The sequence below is a fragment of the Amia ocellicauda genome, chromosome 5, assembly GCF_036373705.1.
Source record: "Amia ocellicauda isolate fAmiCal2 chromosome 5, fAmiCal2.hap1, whole genome shotgun sequence".
Classification (NCBI taxonomy): Eukaryota; Metazoa; Chordata; class Actinopteri; order Amiiformes; family Amiidae; genus Amia; species Amia ocellicauda.
The window spans coordinates 12,868,696-12,889,695 of NC_089854.1; the positions used below are offsets into that span (position 1 = coordinate 12,868,696).

At 42.2% G+C, this 21,000-nt stretch overlaps 1 protein-coding gene across 1 annotated transcript in view; it reads right to left on the minus strand.

The window, feature by feature from the left end:
• Window positions 1–12,205, minus strand: part of plekhg2 (pleckstrin homology domain containing, family G (with RhoGef domain) member 2) — a 53,310-nt gene extending 41,105 nt beyond the window's left edge. The window contains exon 1 of the mRNA XM_066705717.1: window positions 11,287–12,205. The gene's annotated coding sequence lies outside the window, so the exon portion shown is untranslated. The remainder of the gene's footprint in view (window positions 1–11,286) is intronic.
• Between the last annotated feature and the right edge of the window lie 8,795 nt (window positions 12,206–21,000).

Genomic DNA, 21,000 nt, shown 5'->3' on the forward strand with positions numbered 1-21,000 from the left:
ACAATGGAGATTTTTGTGTGTGCTTTTTTTATGGTAATCCCACATTCTTCGTTTTTTGCTTTTCCCCCTTGAGGGGGCTGATTCAAGCACAGCCCAGCCCCCATTTACTAGAGCATCAATCCAATTCCATTTTAACGGAGTGGACAGCATGTGCGTTTACCGTTTATGCAAATGCAATTGTCATTTGTTCCGAGACATTTCCAAATTCACCTTAATGGCGGAGACAGACGCTCCAGGCTTCCATTCTGCAGCATGAAAAAAGACTATGGCCTTTTGCCCTGGACCACTGTTAATGGTAAACAAACCGGATCCTGCGGCCATTCCTGATTACTTCCTCCAACAATTCCCCCACTTTCTCCCCAATAAACAGGTCTTCTCTGATGTCAGGAAGAGTCTGTTTCCAGTTTGTCTAGCTTAATGAAGTATTATCTCTTTTGATTATGAAAACATCAGACGCATAACTCGGGGGTCCTGGCCCACATGTGCTTCTTTGGCTCCGGAGCCAATTTGTGGGAAATTCCCAGAATTCCAGAATGGGAATTGTGGCCAGCACTTGCCCAACATTACCCCCTCCACCCTCCCCTTCCATAATCTGTGGTTTCCCAGAACACGAGGGAGGGGATGGAGGGTTTGGGAGAATGGAAATGGTGTAGCATCTGGCAAGAAAATTCAAAGGTGAAACTGAGGTCAGTGGGATTTACCCTCCTCCAAACCAATTCCCGTTATCCTCCACGAAATTGGTCGGCCTTAATTGTTTTAAGGTCTGATGACACTCTATGACACTCTAGGCACTGAAGTGGCATTTTTTCCTCCACTCCGTCTCTGACCTAAGATGACACAGCTATATCCACCAAGATTTAAGATTGATCGATTGCAGTCTGATCCATGACAGGACAAGGTGCTCTACCAAGCCAGTTCAGCAGTAGTGATGGACACTCAATGACACGTGATTATGGACATCAAATTGCATACAGACTAAAGGTTATTTTGAAACTTTTCAGGCAGTAAAAGTGGACCGTCTAGGTTCTGCAGTCAGTTTTACAAAGCTGCACCTTTCTGCACCAAAAGATCTCAGGACAAGATCATGGTTGTTGAGGACATGGGAGCATGTCCTTGCATGTTGCTGCCTCAACGGCAGATGTAGACAAGCATGTTGAACAGCAGTTGGCATCTACAGATTGGGGTGTGAAAAACAGAGCTGTGCTATAGATTTAAAAAAAAAAAAAAAAAAAGTAGGAATTTGTACATCAGCCTTTTGAAAGAATCTCAGACTCAGTACCTGCATGATCCCCAAGGTGAGTCTGTGGGATGCGGTCGATTACCTTTTCCCTTCAACAGATTTGTTGAAGCTTAGTAAACTGAACGTGCAGAGTGCTCATTGTAGTAAGGCAGGGCACCGTCAATTTAACATTTCGGAAACACAAAAATTAAAGAGGATCCCAAACATCCTCTTATGTTTCACGTCCTGCCTTCTTCAGAATCATAATAATTTGTATAATTACAATTTTACAAAACCACAATTGCAACATATGAGGGCCTGTAACAAGTCATGTATTGGAAAGAAGTCAGACGGAGATGCTAAACAGAGATAGGTATGGGTGGCTTTTTTGTGTGTCAATGAAAGATAATTTGTTTTTGGTTTTTGTGTCAGAGCATTTCAAACAGAGCCTGAAGAGTGAGGGGCAGGAGGGGCGGGGGGGAGAAGGGGGCAAACCCAGTTAATGGCAATGAAGCGGGACAATGTTGGGCAGGGAGAGGTGAGGCTCTGACAATGAGGCCGGCCTAGTGGAGACGCCAGGGTAACAGCAGCAGCAGCTAAATTTGAAAGGCCTCCATTGTTCCCATTCCAACTGACCTTCACACTTCCTCTAGGGCAGCCACCAGCCACCCATACGGTCCATTTGAAAAGGGAGGGCTTTTCGTGTGTGCTTTTTAACAAAAAAAAGAGAAAAGACAACATTTTTCTGTAAGGACAACAAAGGCAGCCCATTGTGTTTGGAGCTGTGGTGATGAGAACCTGTAACAATGGAGCATTTGCAGCTTTGTTTTGCCAAAACGCAATATATATATATATATATATATATATATATATATATATATATATATATATATATATCTTCAAATCATGCCAGAGGGTTACAACTAAAGCATGCCAGACATAACAGACCCTTAAGGGCAAGGGCTGTCCTGCTGGAGTTGGGGACATCTGTGTGTGTGTTTTGTTAAAGTAATTAATAATTTTACATTAAAACACTAGTAAACCAGTTTGGGTTGCATGAAGGAAGATGCAGGAAAATAAGCTGGGTCCTTATCAAGCCCAGCAGAGGCAGAGAGACAGGGGTGGGAGGGAGGCAGGGAGGCAGCAACGCTTACAGTCAGCACTAAGACAATGGGGGAACCTCAAGCCCCGTTTTGAGATGGATATTTCTACTATGAATCCATTCATAAAAGGTCACATTATCTCGAGACTAATGTATTTGGGGAAAAAACAAGGCAAAAATGACTAAATGACTTATTTGCTCTGTTTACATGACAACCCAGTCGAAGGTCTGATACAACTTCACTGTATGCTAACATAAATCCTGTTCCACAAAAGAGAGCACACCGACTTTTTTAGGCCAAGTAAAAATGTATGTCAGTTTACATATTTGCAGTAGGCTACCAGAATGTTTATTTTATTTATTTCTGAGAAATGCATGTTAACATGACAGCAAATATGTTTTTTTTTCAGTACTGTCAGGAACCTTGAGGTGGTGTTTTTTATTAAACTGACTATCGGATTTATTTTTCTAAATGTCAGTTTGGATATCAGAACTGATTTGCAGAAAACTGTCCTTGGACAAATTGAAGTTCTAATAGTCAAGGTTGTTGTACACATGGGATTTCTGCCTTGTAAGACTCCATCAATCAATCCATCCATCTTCGAAACCGCTTATCCTGGTGAGGGTCGTGGGGAAGCCGGTGCCGATCCCGGTAGGCATAGGGAGCAAGGCAGGAATACACCTAGGACGGGACGCCAGTCCATCACTGCACAACACACACAGACACAGACACACAGGGCAATTTAGAGAGACCAATCAACCTAACTCGCATGTCTTTGGACAGTGGGAGGAAACCGGAGTGCCCGGAGAAAACCCATGTGGACACGGAGAGAACATGCAAACTCCACACAGACAGGCCCCCCAAGCTGGGACCCCGGAGCTGTGAGGCAGCAGCGCTAACCACCGCGCCACCGTGCCGCCCCCTTTTAAGACTCATCAGACTCAAAAACTAAGTGTCTCGGGAACTGCTGAAGCTGAAAGATTCTTAATACTTTCACTTGCTGGGTGGCTGAAAACAGATGGGCTTTTCCTCCAGATCTCAATGCTTCTCTGAAGAAAAAGTGCTGTCTTTCAGATGTGTGGAAACCTGCCCATTTTCCTTGGCGGTTGATCTTGTTATCATCAAGCAATTCCCAAATTAAACCATACAATGTTAACATGGCTTAGAGGAGGACTTATGACAACAGTGGCCAGTCTAGTCTAGGTGTTTTCAGTTTTTATTGTTGTTGGGGATTAACAACTGATGGCTTTGAGACTCCCAAAAGTCCTGCTAAATTGGAGCTTCACAGGGAGTTAGTTGTCCACTCCTGATATTAGGCTGCATTTTGAGAAACAGAAGATGAGGAGGTAGTGATTCACAATTAGCGTGACCAATGGATTTTGAGTTAGTGTCCAGGGCCTGGAAGGGAGAAGAGGAGTTTGCACATGTGAGAAAAGCAGCAGCACCACCACAAAAAAAGCAAAAGAGAAAAAAAAGTTTTGGCATCAGGATGTTTGTAAAATGTCCACAAAGGAAAGGAAAGACAAAAAAAATAATCTCTGATGCCCAGTGAGAAGAGAAGAAAATAATACATTTTTTTTAGAAATATGCAACACCCACATCTTGGAATCTCACAGCCATGCGAAGACAGCAGGACCTTTCTCAATAAGTCGTGGGCTATATTTATAAAACATTTCCCTGTCTCCATCTAATTATAGAAACGCAGCTTGCCCCTAATCAGAGGTAATAAAATGCATGAAACATAGCAAGTATTTGTTTTTTTAAAAGGAAGCACTTAACAGAAGAAGGACCGAGAGGGAGGAAGTTTGGTTTTGTGATTAGCTGAGGGACAGGGAGGGAGAAAATGAGTTAAGAATAACTGACTGTCACCGGGAAAGACAGAGACAGGCTAGACGTTGTAGCTGGTAAACGTGGAGATGGAGATAGACTAACGGTAAATGCTGATAGATTGGGAGAAAGGGCGAGGAGGGGCTCATGGGTAGAGGTAAGAGTCTGGGAGGGAGAGAGTGATTGAAGACAGTGTGGTCTAGGAGACAGGGAGCAGGGCAGATGTGTGGGAGGCAGAGAGGAAGAAAAAGCAAGATTGAGCTTGGGGGATCCATAGTTACTTTGGTTTCTGATGCAATCCTGAGATGGCTCAGCTGCCTTACCTCTTGTCACACATAAAAGATACTCATCCTAGACTTGTTCTGAGATGCCATCAAAGGATTTGCTTCTTTTTATTTCCTCCATTTATACAATAAAGCTTTTAACATAACATAATCTGCCACACTAGCTGCCTCTCACGACTGAAACTCTTCCAAGCTGAGCTCTTGAAATGCTTCACGCACAGGGCTCGAAGAGAGACAGGAAATACTGTGGTCTTGTGATGAAAGAAAGGAAAGAAACGTGATCTTTTGCTGTGCTGGGATGTTGCTGGGGTTTTTTTTTAGGAGGTGGGAGGGTTAGGACATCAGAGAAGTGTCCCTGAGGTCAGAAAAATATTAAGCGGGAAGTTGCAAAATTGTGCGTCTGTGGTTCCAATAAAGCTGTCTGTGAACACTAACAAACAATAGGAGACACAGACAAGCCCTATGAGGTGACGCTGCTGTATGGTTAGGTTGTCTCGTCTGTCTTGTGTGTCTGTAATTACAAGATCCTTGTCATTTTATAGGGGAGATTAAAACAACAACAAAAAATTGGTTTTAGAATTATAAAGCATATTAGTCTATAATGAACCACAATCTCTTTGTTACGTACTTCAACTCAATATTTATTCAGATCTTCTTGGAAACTCACAAATAATTTGATAGCAAATGGACACAGCTGCCACTGTTCAGCATTCCAATGGAATTCTTTACAGACTGTGGCCGATTAATTAAAACATGGTGCAGCGCTCCTATACCTAAAAGATGCTGTTCAGAGAAGTCCCTGAATGAAAAGTAGACAGAATTGGTCAGGATGGGACATTTGTACTAAGGATGATGCACAAGAATTTGATTGGACTCTTGGAAACAAGCAATAGCCAAGCAAAACATATGACAGCATAGTAAAAGCTAGATAGTTTTGAGGAAAAGTTCAGCAAATAAATTAAATCTGAAATCCCATAGTGCACCTTTAAGGAATGAACCTAGGGTGACAGCTTGAGATATCCTCCCATAAGAAAGTGCTGCCTCCCATCAGGGTCTGTCTTCAGAAACTGCAAGACTTAAATTTTGCCAGACGCACGCTGGAATTCCCCAGTAGCCTATCTAGTCTCTGTGGTGCTGACGTCTGATTTCAGAAACAGAAGTCCACAATGCAAGAGCTGGGGAAACTATCAGTGTTTCTCCTGACACTGGGAGATGTATGACACAAAGAGGTGGGGAGGGGAGGCTGATGGGTGAGGGTCCAGTCAATGCCATTACTTCATTCTGCAGACGTGCTTGACGGAACCATTTATATATATATATAAACACATATGCAAAATAACACAAAAAACATTTGCTGTGACACTATTGTTTTAAACACAATGGTCTTTGGTCTACATCAGTAGGTTACAGTTTGTTAAAAAAAAAAAAAAAAGACTCATTATAACTAAAATGGATCTGCGTGAGTCCAGCTCCGAAACCTTCAAAATGGGGATCTCAAAGGCAACTTTATATGTTTCTTTTAGCATTACCTCCACTGGTTGGAATTCCCCTTGTGTAAACAGCATTACATGAGGTTTAGCATCACCTTGAGATTTGTTGCATAAACACAGAGAGCTATGTTCCTGTATAGAAAAAAGTTGCGTGGGGGGGGGCATAGCCTCAGAATCTTTTCCGACGACCTACTCATGACACAATGCAAGTCTGTGCTGTTGCCGGCCAAATTTCAACCTGTCCCTGCTCTGGTTCACATCGGCTTCCCAACTGCCTGCTCTCACTCATTCATTTAAGTGAGAGGGACGTCTCTATCGCTTACATTGCAAGTGAGCCATGTAAGAAAAGAAAAAGAAAGACAAAGGATGATGGACAGAAGTAGAAAGAAAATGATAAAGGAATAATGAAAGACGGATAGAAGATAAAATTAAAATTAAATGGAGGACGTGGTTGTTTCCATCCCATCAACCACCTTTCTTGATATGATCCTTCTATCAATCTCATAAACTCACCTTACCCAAAATGCTTTTGATAAGGTTCCACACAAGACTGATCCTCAAAGTGGAAGCTGTATCATTCAGAGTAATGTACAGTGAGGGAAAAAAGTATTTGATCCCCTGCTGATTTTGTACGTTTGCCCACTGACAAAGAAATGATCAGTCTATAATTTTAATGGTAGGTGTATTTTAACAGTGAGAGACAGAATAACAACAAAAACATCCAGAAAAACGCATTTCAAAAAAGTTATACATTGATTTGCATGTTAATGAGGGAAATAAGTATCTGATCCCCTATCAATCAGCAAGATTTCTGGCTCCCAGGTGTCTTTTATACAGGTAATGAGCTGAGATTAGGAGCACTCTCTTAAAGGGAACTCTCCGAAATCCTGCAGCGCCCGCAAGGTCCGCCTGCTCAAGAAAGCACATGTACAGGCCCGTCTGAAGTTTGCCAATGAACATCTGAATGATTCAGAGGAGAACTGGGTGAAAGTGTTGTGGTCAGATGAGACCAAAATCGAGCTCTTTGGCCTCAACTCAACTCGCCGTGTTTGGAGGAGGAGGAATGACCCCAAGAACAGCATCCCCACCGTCAAACATGGAGGTGGAAACGTTATGCTTTGGGGGTGTTTTTCTGCTAAGGGGACAGGACAACTGCACCACATCAAAGGGACGATGGACAGGGCCATGTACCATCAAATCTTGGGTGAGAACCTCCTTCCCTCAGCCAGGGCATTGAAAATGGGTCCAGCATGACAATGACCCAAAACACACAGCCAAGGCAACAAAGGAGTGGCTCAAGAAGAAGCACATTAAGGTCCTGGAGTGGCCTAGCCAGTCTCCAGACCTTAATCCCATAGAAAATCTGTGGAAGGAGCTGAAGGTTCAAGTTGCCAAATGTCAGCCTCGAAACCTTAATGATTTGGAGAGGATCTGCAAAGAGGAGTGGGACAAAATCCCTCCTGAGATGTGTGCAAACCTGGTGGCCAACTACAAGAAATGTCTGACCTCTGTAATTGCCAACAAGGGTTTTGCCACCAAGTACTAAATCGAAGGGGTTAAATACTTATTTCACTCATTAACATGCAAATCAATTTATAACTCTTTTGAAATGCGTTTTTTTCTGGATTTTTTTGTTGTTATTCTGTCTCTCACTGTTAAAATACACCTACCATTACAATTATAGACTGATCATTTCTTTGTCAGTGGGCAAATGTACAAAATCAGCAGGGGATCAAATACTTTTTTTCCCTCACTGTAAGTAGATGGATTATGAACTGCTTGATGTCTAGGAAACAGAGGGTGTCGATTAGAGGAGTCGCTTCTAACTGGAGTGAGGTTGTTAGTGGAGTTCCACAGGGATCAGTACTAGGGCCTTTGCTTTTTCTAATCTATATTAATGAGCTGGACTCTGGGATAGTTAGTAAACTTGTCAAATTTGCAGATGATACTAAAATAGGTGGATCATCAGATACAATCTTGGCAGCACAGGCTATTCAAAGGAACTTAGATAATATTCAGTTGTGGGCCGACACCTGGCAGATGAAATTCAATGTGGACAAGTGCAAGGTATTACATGCAGGTACCAGAAATGTCCACTATAATTACACTATGGGAGGTACAGATCTAGATGAAGAAACGCATGAGAAAGACCTAGGAGTCTATGTGGACTCCTCACTTTCTCCATCCAGACAATGTGGGGAAGCAATAAAAAAGGCAAACACAATGTTAGGGTATATTGTCAAAAGTGTAGAATTGAGAACAAGGGCAGTGATGTTCAGACTGTACAATGCACTAGTTAGAGCTCATCTGGATACTGTGTACAGTTCTGGGCTCCACACTTCAAGAAAGATATCGCTGCTCTAGAGGCAGTTCAGAGGAGAGCAACCAGACTTATTCCAGGTCTGAAGGGAATGTCCTACTGAGAGACTGAGGAACTGAACCTTTTCACCCTGGAACAGAGGAGACTATGTGGGGACTTGATTCAAGTCTTCAAAATCATGAAAGGCATCAACCACATCAAACCAGAGGAGCTTTTCCAGATCAGCAGGGACACACGCACCCGGGGACACAAAAGGAAATTGGGCTTCAAGACGGAAAACGGGAGACACTTCTTCACACAGAGAGTAGTCACAATCTGGAACAAACTCCCCAGTGATGTGGCTGAAGCTGAACATTTGGGAACATTTAAAATCAGACTGGACAGTATCCTTGGATCACTTAGTTATTAATGGAATGGCCTCCTCTCGTTTGTAAACTTTCTTATGTTCTTATGTTCTTACCCAACTGACATGCCAGCATGCAGCTCAGTTCAATCACAATACCAAACCTTCAATACATCAACACAACCATGATGCCACCGCTAAGCCACACAGCTCCCAACTGCAACCGAAGCACAACAACAGAGCAACTCCTGTTGCAAACAAGATTATCCTGCTGGTTTCCAAGATAAACTCTGCAAGTCTCCATTCACAAGGGATCTTCAGCAGTCTTTTGCACGAAAATGAATACCCAACATGTCCGACCATATTCAGAGAGAATAATGTTCACAATGATCCATGTTGTTGGTATCTATGACATGGCACGACCTCAGGGTGGTGACACAAACCAGACAGTTTATGTGCACATAAAATGGAATCCTAAAAAAATGTAATGAAGATGTGCATGACAAAAAAAGAACACGCACAAACATCGAATGGATATAGATAGTATATGTGATGCTAATGACCTGATAAGTCTTGAATGACCAGTAATGTATAATTTTGTATACTTTTCATTCCATGACTGAAAGTTAATGCCACATGCATTTACAAAATGGTATATATAAATGGGAGATATAAACTATGAATAAATTGAACCTAACGCACCCAGCTACACTGAGTCATTAATGGTTATCCCAAAACAGGTGCAGGTGGGGTGGGGCTGGGAGATGCATTCTGCACCTAACTGCTGATGTCTTCTCAAGTCAAAGTGACAACATTTGACATTGTGAGTGATAACTTTGTGACAAGCCACGGCTGCTACACATAATACAGGACACGCACCATCTCCCGCCCCGATCATGATAACGGAGGCGCAGCGCATCATCCGGACATTATACCCGGCCGGTTTAAAAGTCTAATTTGTTATTGTAGTCAGGGATAAGGAAGGGAGGGGCAAGCTGGAGTGTGAATTGAGAACATACGGGATTCATTGGGATGCTTTATCGGGCTCTGAATGTCTGGCATTCTTGCTATTTTGCTGTTGAACATGTTTGCTGGACAAATGAAACCTCTTGGGGTGACGTGCCTGTAAAAAGTCCATTGTTTCGCTGGCCGTGACTAATATCCTGGAATCCACTGTATTCTGTCCCCCTTATTTCTAGGACTTACTTTCACCAATGCTGGTAATAGGCAGGAAATTGGAAAAAGAAAAAAAAAAAAAAAAAAAAAAAAACCGGCGACTTTTGGATAAAGTACTTAATCATAGTGCCAAGTATTGAGGATTAGGCACGAATAGGGCTTACTGATACATTAATTGCCACAGTTTTTGTTTTTCACAGGGTTTTTGATTGACATCCACGATACATAAAGAAGAAGCAAAAGTCTAGTACAACACCTCCAAAATGTTTAAATTTTCTTGACCAATCAATTTCTACAACTTGCCTAATGTGTAAAGTTATGTGTAACACAATCTTTAGAATTGAAGTGGTTATGCCACTGTGACTGTGAGAAGAAAATTCCTAGGTGTCCCGTACAACGCATGGATTTTATGCGATAATATGCAAGACATATTAATGTGTAACTTTCTGAAAGAAAAAAAAAAAAAAAACTAGATACTTGTTCAAATGCTAGAGTTAGTGTATGTACCTAATCTCAGTGCGACATGTATTCTTATTATCAGTGCTTTCTTCACAGATGAAGCGTCCTGGGTTCATTCTACCACAACAGCCAGGCATAGCACTCGGTTAAAGAATAATTACACTTAATTCGTGTTAGTTTATAAGTGTCCTTCAACTGTCTAGCCTTTACAGCACTTTAGTCTGTGTGCGCGGAGACAAGGCCAAACGAGGGCACCAAAATTGCACTTTAAAGTGGTGGCGTGTCAATCCATTCTAGCTCGGAGTTGACTTTCCAAATAATATATAGCTCTGTTAAATGCTCGTCTTTGGTGTACATATACGTTTTTTAAGATGCCTGCCGAGAACCCAAGGCCAAAATCCTTCACAGTGCTTTATTATTTTAAAGACCATGACCTCAGTCTCCAAAGTATTCACCCTTTGCGTGCCAGACACACCAACTATGTGTGCGCCGCTCGTTGGGTGTCAGTTATGCGTCACTGTCAAATCAAATCTACCTCCAACTAGCAGAACAAATTGTTTAAGTAATCGCAAATGTACAACCTCATATTTAATGTTTCCCATACATGTACCGAATGCATAACACACTCAACACCGTGTCTGTTACATTGTCACACTTTTAAATTCAAAAGCACCTATACATTTGGATCAATTGTGCGTGTGGTTATTTGCATGCATGGATTTGCAGGGAATTTTAAGACAGAGATTTGTTTTTGAACAGCTGTCAACATGTTACACGTACACTCTGAACCAGCACATAGTATGACAAGACAGTAAAAATTACTAGAACTTTTGGGGACAGTGATTCGTATCTTTTGACTGGAGAGATGCGCAAATGTGCGTCGGTCGCCAGTAACTGGGTATATTACTCAAACTGCACACCCCGTTGAAGAGTCAGTGCTCAGTGTCAGCCAGTCATGAGCGCAAATGATTGCTCTATTGTTGTAAACGCGCAGGAAGGTGCGCCAATTAATCAATTAAGAAGCAAACCAGTTTTACATTGTACCGACCACAAACAGTTTCTTACCTTAGGAGGTGAGGTGAACAGAGTCATCAAAGACTTTCTCCACAATATATCGTCGTCCTTATGCCACACGACTCAGATAAGATCCCCTTTCACTCCAGGCGTATTCCCCAAGTTTGCACAATCGATCATTTCCCAGGGCAATCGCATTGGGTTGGATAAGTGCGCTTTTATCCGCACAAACCAGAACACAGACCCAAGCGTCCAGGGCGTATTACCGCACTCTGACGTTCAGTCCAAAACGGACAAAAGAATTGAGCTCCTATTGATTGCTTGATTTTTCTCTCTGTCACATAATGCTATTGTTGGATTGGAAATACTTTTTTTATTTTTTTTTATTTTGGCACGGACATTTTTTTTTAAATCCTAGCTTTTTTTCTTCCTCTCACGGAGATTTCGGTCTCCCAAGTTAGTATTAACTGCAAAGATCTCAGATGTCTTTGCTATGTTTGTGCAAAGCTGTTAAAACAAACCCTAAAAGTATAAAACAGCGAGCATTTTTTGTAAAGCTTCTCCAACATCAACTTTTCAGAACAAGTAGGACGCTTCTGGGAGCTGCGCAAAATATCCCGAAAAAAAAAAAATCCCCCACGATTTATTTTTTCTTCATCCAACAGGATTCCTCAGCAAAACGTGTTTGTATTTAAATATAAACAAATACATATTCGCCCGTCGGCAAATAGCACAATTGATTTGTTCTGTTCGGTATACAATAGTTATTAGAAAGATTATAAAAAGTCCCTTTTGTAACTCTCCAAAAAACACATTGCACAGCACAGTTAAGTCTGTCCGGGGGGGGAAAAACATGAGAGACCGTGCAGTTAAACAAACCGAGGCTAGAACAGGACAGACTCTGGTCTCTGAGTATTAGGAAGATCCCTGCTGGTAATGTAAGAAATGTGTGTGTGTCCACTAGCCCAAGACAGATCCGCTAACTTCCTGCGGTGCGACTGGCTGGAACAGGGGTCCCGTTCGTGTAGCGCAGATTTCCGCAGTTCTGCGCAGATCTGGAGAATTCCGCCGATGCCATTGGTGGAGCCGCGCAGAAGTGCGGAAATCTGCGCCACACCAACGCGGCCATTAACTCTTCCAGCGCTGCGTTTCCAATTCCAGCATGACCTCATTGCAATAGAAGCCACACCATGAACCCACACACTAATGCACAACACTGTGAGATATGGATTTAGTTGTATGTGTGTAGGCTATACATAGCCTACTTAAAAAGCGTAATTTAAAAATCCTGTTTGCAAGTCAAATTTGTGTCAAAGGTCACTCGCTGCTGACATGTAAGAAAAGGAATGTCAATTTATCAGAATAGATCGACAGTTAGTATTCGCATCCTGGTGTAAAATAACGAGCAACAAAGATAAATCTCGCGTTTCAATTACGCGATTCATTCGGTTGAGCAGAAAGGCAGTGATGGCCGGGTCAGGGGTCAAGGACAAATTGAACTCAATCGCTTAAGTAGGCATGACAGGACTTGGAGGAATAACGTAATGGCAGCAGACACGTCTTGGGGGTGACATCACTCACATCATCAGAAGGGAATCATTTGGGAATATAAGCATAATTGTCATGTTTTACCATCTACAAAAAGCAACCATGGATGATGGTGTCTCCTTTTCTGACATTCATAAGGTCTGGGAGCGTGCAAAGCTCAGTACTGCTTATCAAGCACAGTTTATGTAAAGGTATAAATACAGCAAATCTTACAAAGCCCACTGAAGACATTTGGATACATTATCATGATCATATGTTATACGTGTAAGAATGCAGAAACATCTGTGCATGCCAAAAGTTAAGCTTAGTGAGGTGCAGAGCAATGTAAGGCAAAAAGAAAGTCGATTTGCCTATAAACATCTCCCTGTATCAGATCTAAGTCTATGTTTACTGAATGTCAGTATGTGTCACGCTGACTTGGTGTACTATTTGGTGATGACGTTATTGAATGTGGCTGAGATGAGTTTGCATGTCTGAAGCCGTCTGTGTTGTACAGAGCTTAAAGTGATCACCATGATGCTTAGTCAGACTTGGAGCAGACACACGATTGTAAATGGCTGGATTGTGTGGTAGGACTGGTGCCAGTCGAGGTCTAGTGGACAGCTGCTCTTACCAAAGCAAGTCATCCTAGCAGAAGAGCCAGAGCTATACTCACTGACCACAGGATTATAAACAGTATGGCTTCTGGAAGAGCATGGAAGCTCATTTGATGCATTGAAAAAAAAAATAATACTTCAGGGATGATCAGTTATGGTACAGTAAATGGCTGGAGTGTTCTGAGAGGGGAGGGTTATACAATATCAGAAACATACAATAAAATAACACAATTAAGTATGAAATCAAATGTAAAAGTTGCTATTTGAACTCCTCAATGTAGCCCATGTAGCATGACATGTTTGTAATATGTAACATATGTTGTGTTTTGCAGGGAAGAGGTGTCAGTATTGATGGCTGCTTGTCCAACTGGTCCTTATTTCAATAAGCATTTCTTAGGTTCTTACATGTAGGAAAGTGATGAGCTCTGAGGAGGTGAAAGGTCTGATTCCGTCAATATATATTCTGTAGTTTTGAGGATCTTCTGGGCTGTTTGTATTTCTTAGCTCTTCTTTTACAGCCTGGGTAGTTTACTAGCTTTAGGAATTGCCTCATTACTTTTTTATCATGCTCGCTCTCTTTTGGACAAACAGACTGTTCATTTCTGTGTTATTGGGACCATTCACCTTCGACCTCTTGTCGAACACTGCAGTGTGTTTAGGGCAGGTCATTGCGTGTGCGTGTCTGTGTGTGTGTGAGGGCCAGAACACAGTAGAAGGAGATTTATGACGAGAAGGAGAAAGAGAGAGACAGGGAAAAAGAGAGGGAGAGAGAGAGTTGCATTCCAAGCACACATCTAATCCTAAAACAAACAAATAGACACATCAGGAATGGGTTCAGATGGATTAGGAGAACAGGAAAGTGACCGAGAGAGAGGGAGAGAGGGAGAAGGATATAGGAGGAGTGTTTTTTTCTTTCTGGAGAGAAAAGAATATTGCCACGTTAGCACCAGTTTCTTTTTTTTTCTTCTTCTTTCAGGAAGAGAAACACAAATTGAGCAACTATGATTTTACTCTCCCAGTGGGAAGATATGAAGAGTGAAAGGCACTAGGCAGTGATGAAATTGACATTTTTCTTTAACTTTGTTTTTTGAGCTTGGGTGACTCTCAAAGACAATAATCCTATTACTTATTATGTTTAAAACAGGATCCAGTTCATACAATAATCAGCTTTTTTGCTTTCAGAACTTGGGTAAGAAGAACACGTAATTACTCATGTATTTCAGCCAACAAGTACAGCACACAAAACAGCTGGGATTATACCATATGGCTAAAGCCTCAGATTTCCCATACTATACAGGCAAGTCTCTGATTTACAGAGAGGATCTAGCAATATTGAATCACTCTTACTCTCAGAATTGTTGACACTCCTCCCCATGCGATAAGTTGGCTTTGAGGTGTTAGACAATACCTGATTTATTTATTTAAGTTTGCCATTGCTGTTGGTAAATTATATGCACTGTGGTTTGGGATGATTCAAGTTAGCGTTCCAAACATGTAAAAACAGTTTAATTGTTCCAATTAAAATGAGTAACAACATGTTTCTAATTGCTTCTTAATCATGCCCACCTGCTGTGGTGAAGGATTTATTGCAGAAACTGTTTCAGATTTTTACCCTAACATCCATTTCTTATTAACCACAATAAATATAAGATTTTTTTATTTATTATTATTGAACTGTGACTTTGGATCGGTTTGCCTGCACCTCTTTAAATCACTCTAGTTTGACATGTCTCCTCCGAACATGAATCAAACAAATGTCAAAAAAGAGAAAGAGAGATATAAATTAAAAGCCACAGCTGCTACTGTGGATCATTCAGACAGCTGTCATGTGACATTCCCTTCAGACAAATGCAATTTGACAGCAGTATCTTCACTAGGGACCTGCAAACAACACATACTTGAGAGAGCGAGAGAGAGAGAAAATGAGAGGGATAATATATATTCTCTGTTACACAGCACACAGCATACAATGGAGCATGCACAAACACATCAGTACCTTGTGTAGCTTGTACATGTACATCCTGCAGGACCTTATGCATGAAGCTGATATTTGTGCACGGAAGCCATGGCAGATTGGTGGGAAAAAAAACGAAGATCATTCAACTATGAGGTTTGAAGGCATGCAAAACACCCAGCTATGTTCTGTGTGGCCAGAGCCCCCCCGACCCCCGCCAGGGAACTCGTCACAAAAGGTAGGCTTGTCAGACTCAGCAGCTCCAGTGACTTAACTTGGCATTTGTTAAACAGGCTGTTTAGTATTGCTGTGTAGTCCGATATGGATGGTTTAATGTAGCTAAAGAGTTACTAACGTCATGTGACAATTCAATTTTATAGCTTGCACATTTTTTGGCACTTCCAATTTTTGGGGCATCTCTCAAATTGTGGCACCCTAGGTAACCACTTATTTTGCCTAATGGTTGCCCCCCCCCCAGTGTTGGGAAAAGCAAAAGCCAGCCAACCTGCCTGCCAATATTTGCTGCTAATCTGGGTGATGCCCACTTTCTCATGCCCTACATTTTGTACTCCTGTGTACTATGCACCTTGCCAAGACCTGAATTTCCCAGTTGATATTTTCATTATTATTATTTTATCAATTGCTACTTGGCCTGGATGGCATAGACTCTGAGGACTGAACTAAATGTGTGCTAATGCCAGGGCAATCCTGTGCCAATGGTAAAGGAAACTGCAGCACTGATTCAGCACACAGTCAAAACTGGTTTAAGGAGACAAAAGGTTGTGCAGGGCAGTGATTTCAAACCAGGCCCTTACCAAAGCTGACTGTAGTATACTGTGGTAAACCCACAGTTAAGTATAGACAAGCAAAGTGAAATTGAGGTAAAGCTCAAAGAGATATAGTAAAGTTAACCATGACACAAACTGGAAAAGCATGGTGAAGGAAAGGACATGCATAGGTACAGAATTAGACCCAGTCAATGAGTCATCAATCAGTAGCCCAAGATCATCCTTCCTAACAAAGCTTATGGACAATCAAACAAACAGTGCCCATCCCACCCCAAAACCTTCCAAATGTTTATATATAAGAAACCCCCCAAACCAACAGTGTAGACAAAAGCCCCAGTAATGTATATGCTGGTGAACTCCAATCTCCCAGCTGTGTGAGTGGAAGCCACACAAAGGAGCCAGAGGCCAAAGGACCAGCGGAGCAGCTCCCAGCACTCTCCTCGAGGCTGTTTCTGTGGTAACGGAGTGTACAGGAAGTGCCTCGGCGGCTGTGTTTTGTTACCACAGCTGGCGACAGTTACAGTGTTTGTGTTTCCCTTCAGGGCACTAAACTGGGCTCCTTGGTCTGTGGGAACGCTTGAAGGAACTGGTGGGTGGGGAGGGGTGGGGGCTGAGGGGAGGCTGGAGAGGGCCTTTGGCTGGCACGTTGGCAGGTTTCACGTTGTTGTTTTCTGATTTATTATGGGGTTGGGGGTAGTTTTGAAGACCATGAGCCAAGGTTAATTTGCCACTCAGAAGCCCCATACACTATACCATTTAACACCACTTTGCACTGCAAATTTGAAGAATAAATGACTGACATTATTACGTGTTGCTTTGTAATTAACTTCATAAAAAAGAAAATATAAAGAAAAAATATAAAACATTTCAGTTAGATGACCGGTCGTGCAAGAGAGTCTAAGTGACAGGGCATCAAGTATTAATAGCTGCATTCCTTTCAATATTCAGGAAAAGGCTGCAGAATCAAGCACAGATGATACAATCTTTCCAAACAGGTCTGGACCTGACAGTGGACCTGTTTTCCTTCAGCACGATAAACAACATCGATCACATTTCCCCTTTTGTCTAAACAGGCATCAGTTGAATCAAAACAAAAAAACAAAACAAAGACTGTGTTTGTGTCACTTGCAGGTCTCCAGGAATCATCCCAAAGAATCCGACTGTCTGTCAGAGAGTGTGCGTGTGTGCGGCTATGTTTTCCAAAGTTGTTGATTCCACCTCCCCCCTTCCAAATGATGTTTTATCTGCTCTATTTTTAGGGGACGCTGCTAGTCAATGGTCAACAGAAATCCTGCTATTTCACAGAACTGAAACACTGGGGGTCTGAATCATACACTTGGGGAGGGGATACACATGGGGTCTAATTTCCATCCCCTCCTCCTGCAGACGAAGCTAAAAAGACACAATCATCCGTCATTCCCTCCCAACACACACACATGCACAGACAACCTAGGCCAAACCTCACTCCAGACACTCCTTCACTTCCTGAAGTGCCACGGAGCTGTGTTGTCAGACAACGGTAACAAAGAAACGCAGGACACACACACACACACACAAACACAGACACAATTACACACAGACATGCATGCAGACAAACAAAAAGATACACAAGATAACCACACAGCTTGCAAAAGGAAAGACCCAAAGAGAGAGAGAAGAGGAGGAGATGGAAAAAGATGGACAGACAGATGTGTAGTTCGATAGACATAATGATTTGAAACAGCCAGACAGCCCTACGAACTGAATTGAAATAGACCGAGTCAGCAGACAGATGACTGGAGAGACACCGTGAGCAATATTACTGTGTGCAGTAACTCGAATTCTTTTCTTCCGCAGTCTGCAAGGGGGGGGGGTGAGTCACTAACATACTGTGAGAGAATGGTTCTTATCTCTCTCTCTCTCACACACACGAACACGCACACACATGCCGACTGACACACACACACAGTTTGCACGACACATGTCCTTCTACGGTCCTGTTTTGATGGCATTAGACTGTACTTTCCACACAACATGATGCATCACGCAGTGTAATAGATGATTACAATAAATCAATAAATAATAACAGGAAAAAACAGGAAAAAAAAAAACTTTTATCTATTTTTTACAGCTTACATCACCCTTTTGCGTCATGCACGGCAGTACATTATTCAGAAGAGATGTTATTCATTTGCTTGTTTAATGTTTCACTGCACTGAGTCTTTGTGGGAACCCAGTGGGTCTTTAACACAGAAAATGATGGCAGGATCCTTACAGATATCTCACTTGCTCACAGCCTATTTGGTAAGACCACAAATAGAGTTGACTGAATGCTTCCCGCTGCTTATCCAAGCTGAAGAACCCGTGTCACCACCCTGAACTTGTGATTCATCAGACCAGGCCACCTTCTTCCATTGCTCCGTGGTCCAGTTCTGATGCTTCGTGCCCATTGTAGGTGCTTTCGGCAGTGGACAGGGGTCAGCATGGGCACCCTGACTGGTCTGCGGCTATGCAGCCCTATATGCAACAAACTGCGATACACTGTGTGTTCTGACTCCTTTCTATCAGAACCAGCATTAACTTTTTCAGAAATTTGAGCCACAGTAGCTCGTCTGTTGGATCGGACCACATGGGCCAGCCTTCGCTCCCTACGTGCTTCAATGAGCCTTGGCCGCCAATGACCCTGGTGCCGGTTCACCGCTTTTCCTTCCTTGGTCCACTTCTGATAGGTACTGACCACTGCAGACCGGGAACACCCCACAAGAGCTGCAGTTTTGGAGATGCTCTGACCCAGTTGTCTAGCCATCACAATGTGGCCCTTGTCAAAGTCACTCAGATCCTTACGCTTGCCCTTTTTTCCTGCTTCTAACACACCAACTTTGAGGACAAAATGTTCACTTGCTACCTAATATATCCCACCCACTGACAGGTGCCATGATAACAAGATTATCAGTGTTATTCACTTCACCTGTCAGTGGTCATAATGTTATGGCTGATCGGTGTATATTTAAAATTATTTTACAAACCTTTGTTCTACAAAATGTATCTGCAGCTAAAGTCTGTTGCTTTCTTGTTCTTGTTGGTTTCTCTTAGTTCCTCCTCAGTCTCTTTGCCTGCATTTAAACTTTAAAAAGTTAAGCAAGGCAGAAGAAAAATCCTTTTCAAAATCCTTCCTGAAAAATTAAGTCAAACAAGTCAACAGCCAGTGTTTGACGTGATGCAGCAACAATGCACTCTGAAGGGCCTGGTGTCCTTTAATTGAACGCAGCAGGCTGGACTACACACACTGAGGGGGGAAACCCATTAAAGAACCCCGAATAGAAAATAAATAGCAAGTGAAAATAATATGTCTGGCATTCCCCACGTCTTTGTCACCTACCTCATTAAAGCGGGAATGTGTGGGCGCTCTCTTGACTGCAGGGCTGTGAATTACTGCTCAACCTCCTCTCACCCCAACTGTGCCAGTCCTCAGCCCTGCCACATAAAAATGAGCAGCATTGACACAACACTCAGGATGAAACAAGAGCACGTTCATGATAAAGCCGAATGACAACTGAACTCTCGGAAGAGACCTTATTGAGCCCAGCTATTGCAGTTCTGTCCGACATCAAGAATCCAAGGTCCAGCTCTAGACTGAACAATCATAATGAAATATCAGGTCCACGGTCCTGAGGGGAAAAAGTTATTTGGACTGACTTGAAATACTTGTAACAGAGCACACACATTATTGTATGTGGGACACAGTTACAAGAAAGGGGAAATATGCGGACAAAATGAGATTCTCTTAAATGCTCGCAAACCACACTTCACCTTACAACACATGGTTTCCTCCAAAGACTAATGACATTTTTGAACCAGAGTCAAGCATTCCGAACGGCTGATCGCATATTGTAATGGCACAATGGAGCTCTTATATTATTATTCTTTTCTCCTTTTCCCCCCCCTTTTTCTCACATCTTCCGGCAGATTAGAAACAGAGACTTGTAAAGATGGAGGAGTGTAGTCTCTCTTAAGTGGCATAAGTTTGACAGTGGCAGCCTCTTCTTTAGCCTGGACATCCGTCTCTCACTGAGGGCCATAAAACTGTGCACATGAAAGCATTTTATTTGGTTATTTGTAGGCACCACACTTTTTTTTTATTATTATAATTTTGTTTATTAGAATGCCAGTGTTTACTTTTATTTACTCATATAAAATTCTCTCATTGCACTGCCTGGACTAGTGTATTGAACATATTGCATGTGTCCCTCGGAAGTTACGTCTACATCATATAATAACCTGCACTGTGTTTCTGAGCATTGTGCTTTATTTAACTTCTTCAGCTTTTATTTGATTAAAATGCGTAATCTCATTCCCTCATTCTTCTCAGGCACAGAGTATACCCCGCGGTAACCCTTGAGAGAGTCGCATGGGATAAAGACGTCAGCCAACACACAACGGAAGCAGCATGATTAAAAACCTGAGTTCATCGAAATAATGCTAATAATACGGTCTTTAGAACAAAGCATTTCTGTTTTCTATGACATCATGGGTAATTGCTGACATGCTGTGGGCAATCATAAGAGACCAAAGTGTTTGTTTGAAAAGTTAGAACACCAGAATGGTAAGGATTTTACTTACTACAGCTAGTTTAAAAGCTACACACAATTTTATTTCTCACCGAACCCCTCTATCTGCCCTGTAAGATAACTAGGTGGCGTGCTCAAGTTTGTGACACCCTCGTAGGTTTCAAAGAGGAGCCCCTTGATGTTATGCAATGTCTTGCACGTAGACTAGTGATCAACTGTTTATTCAGCCTGCAAACCTGGCCTGGGTAATCTGTCATCCCTGACAATTATGGAATTATATTTTGAAGCTACTCATAATTAGGCAGAAGAATTCCATTGATGTTACTAATTTA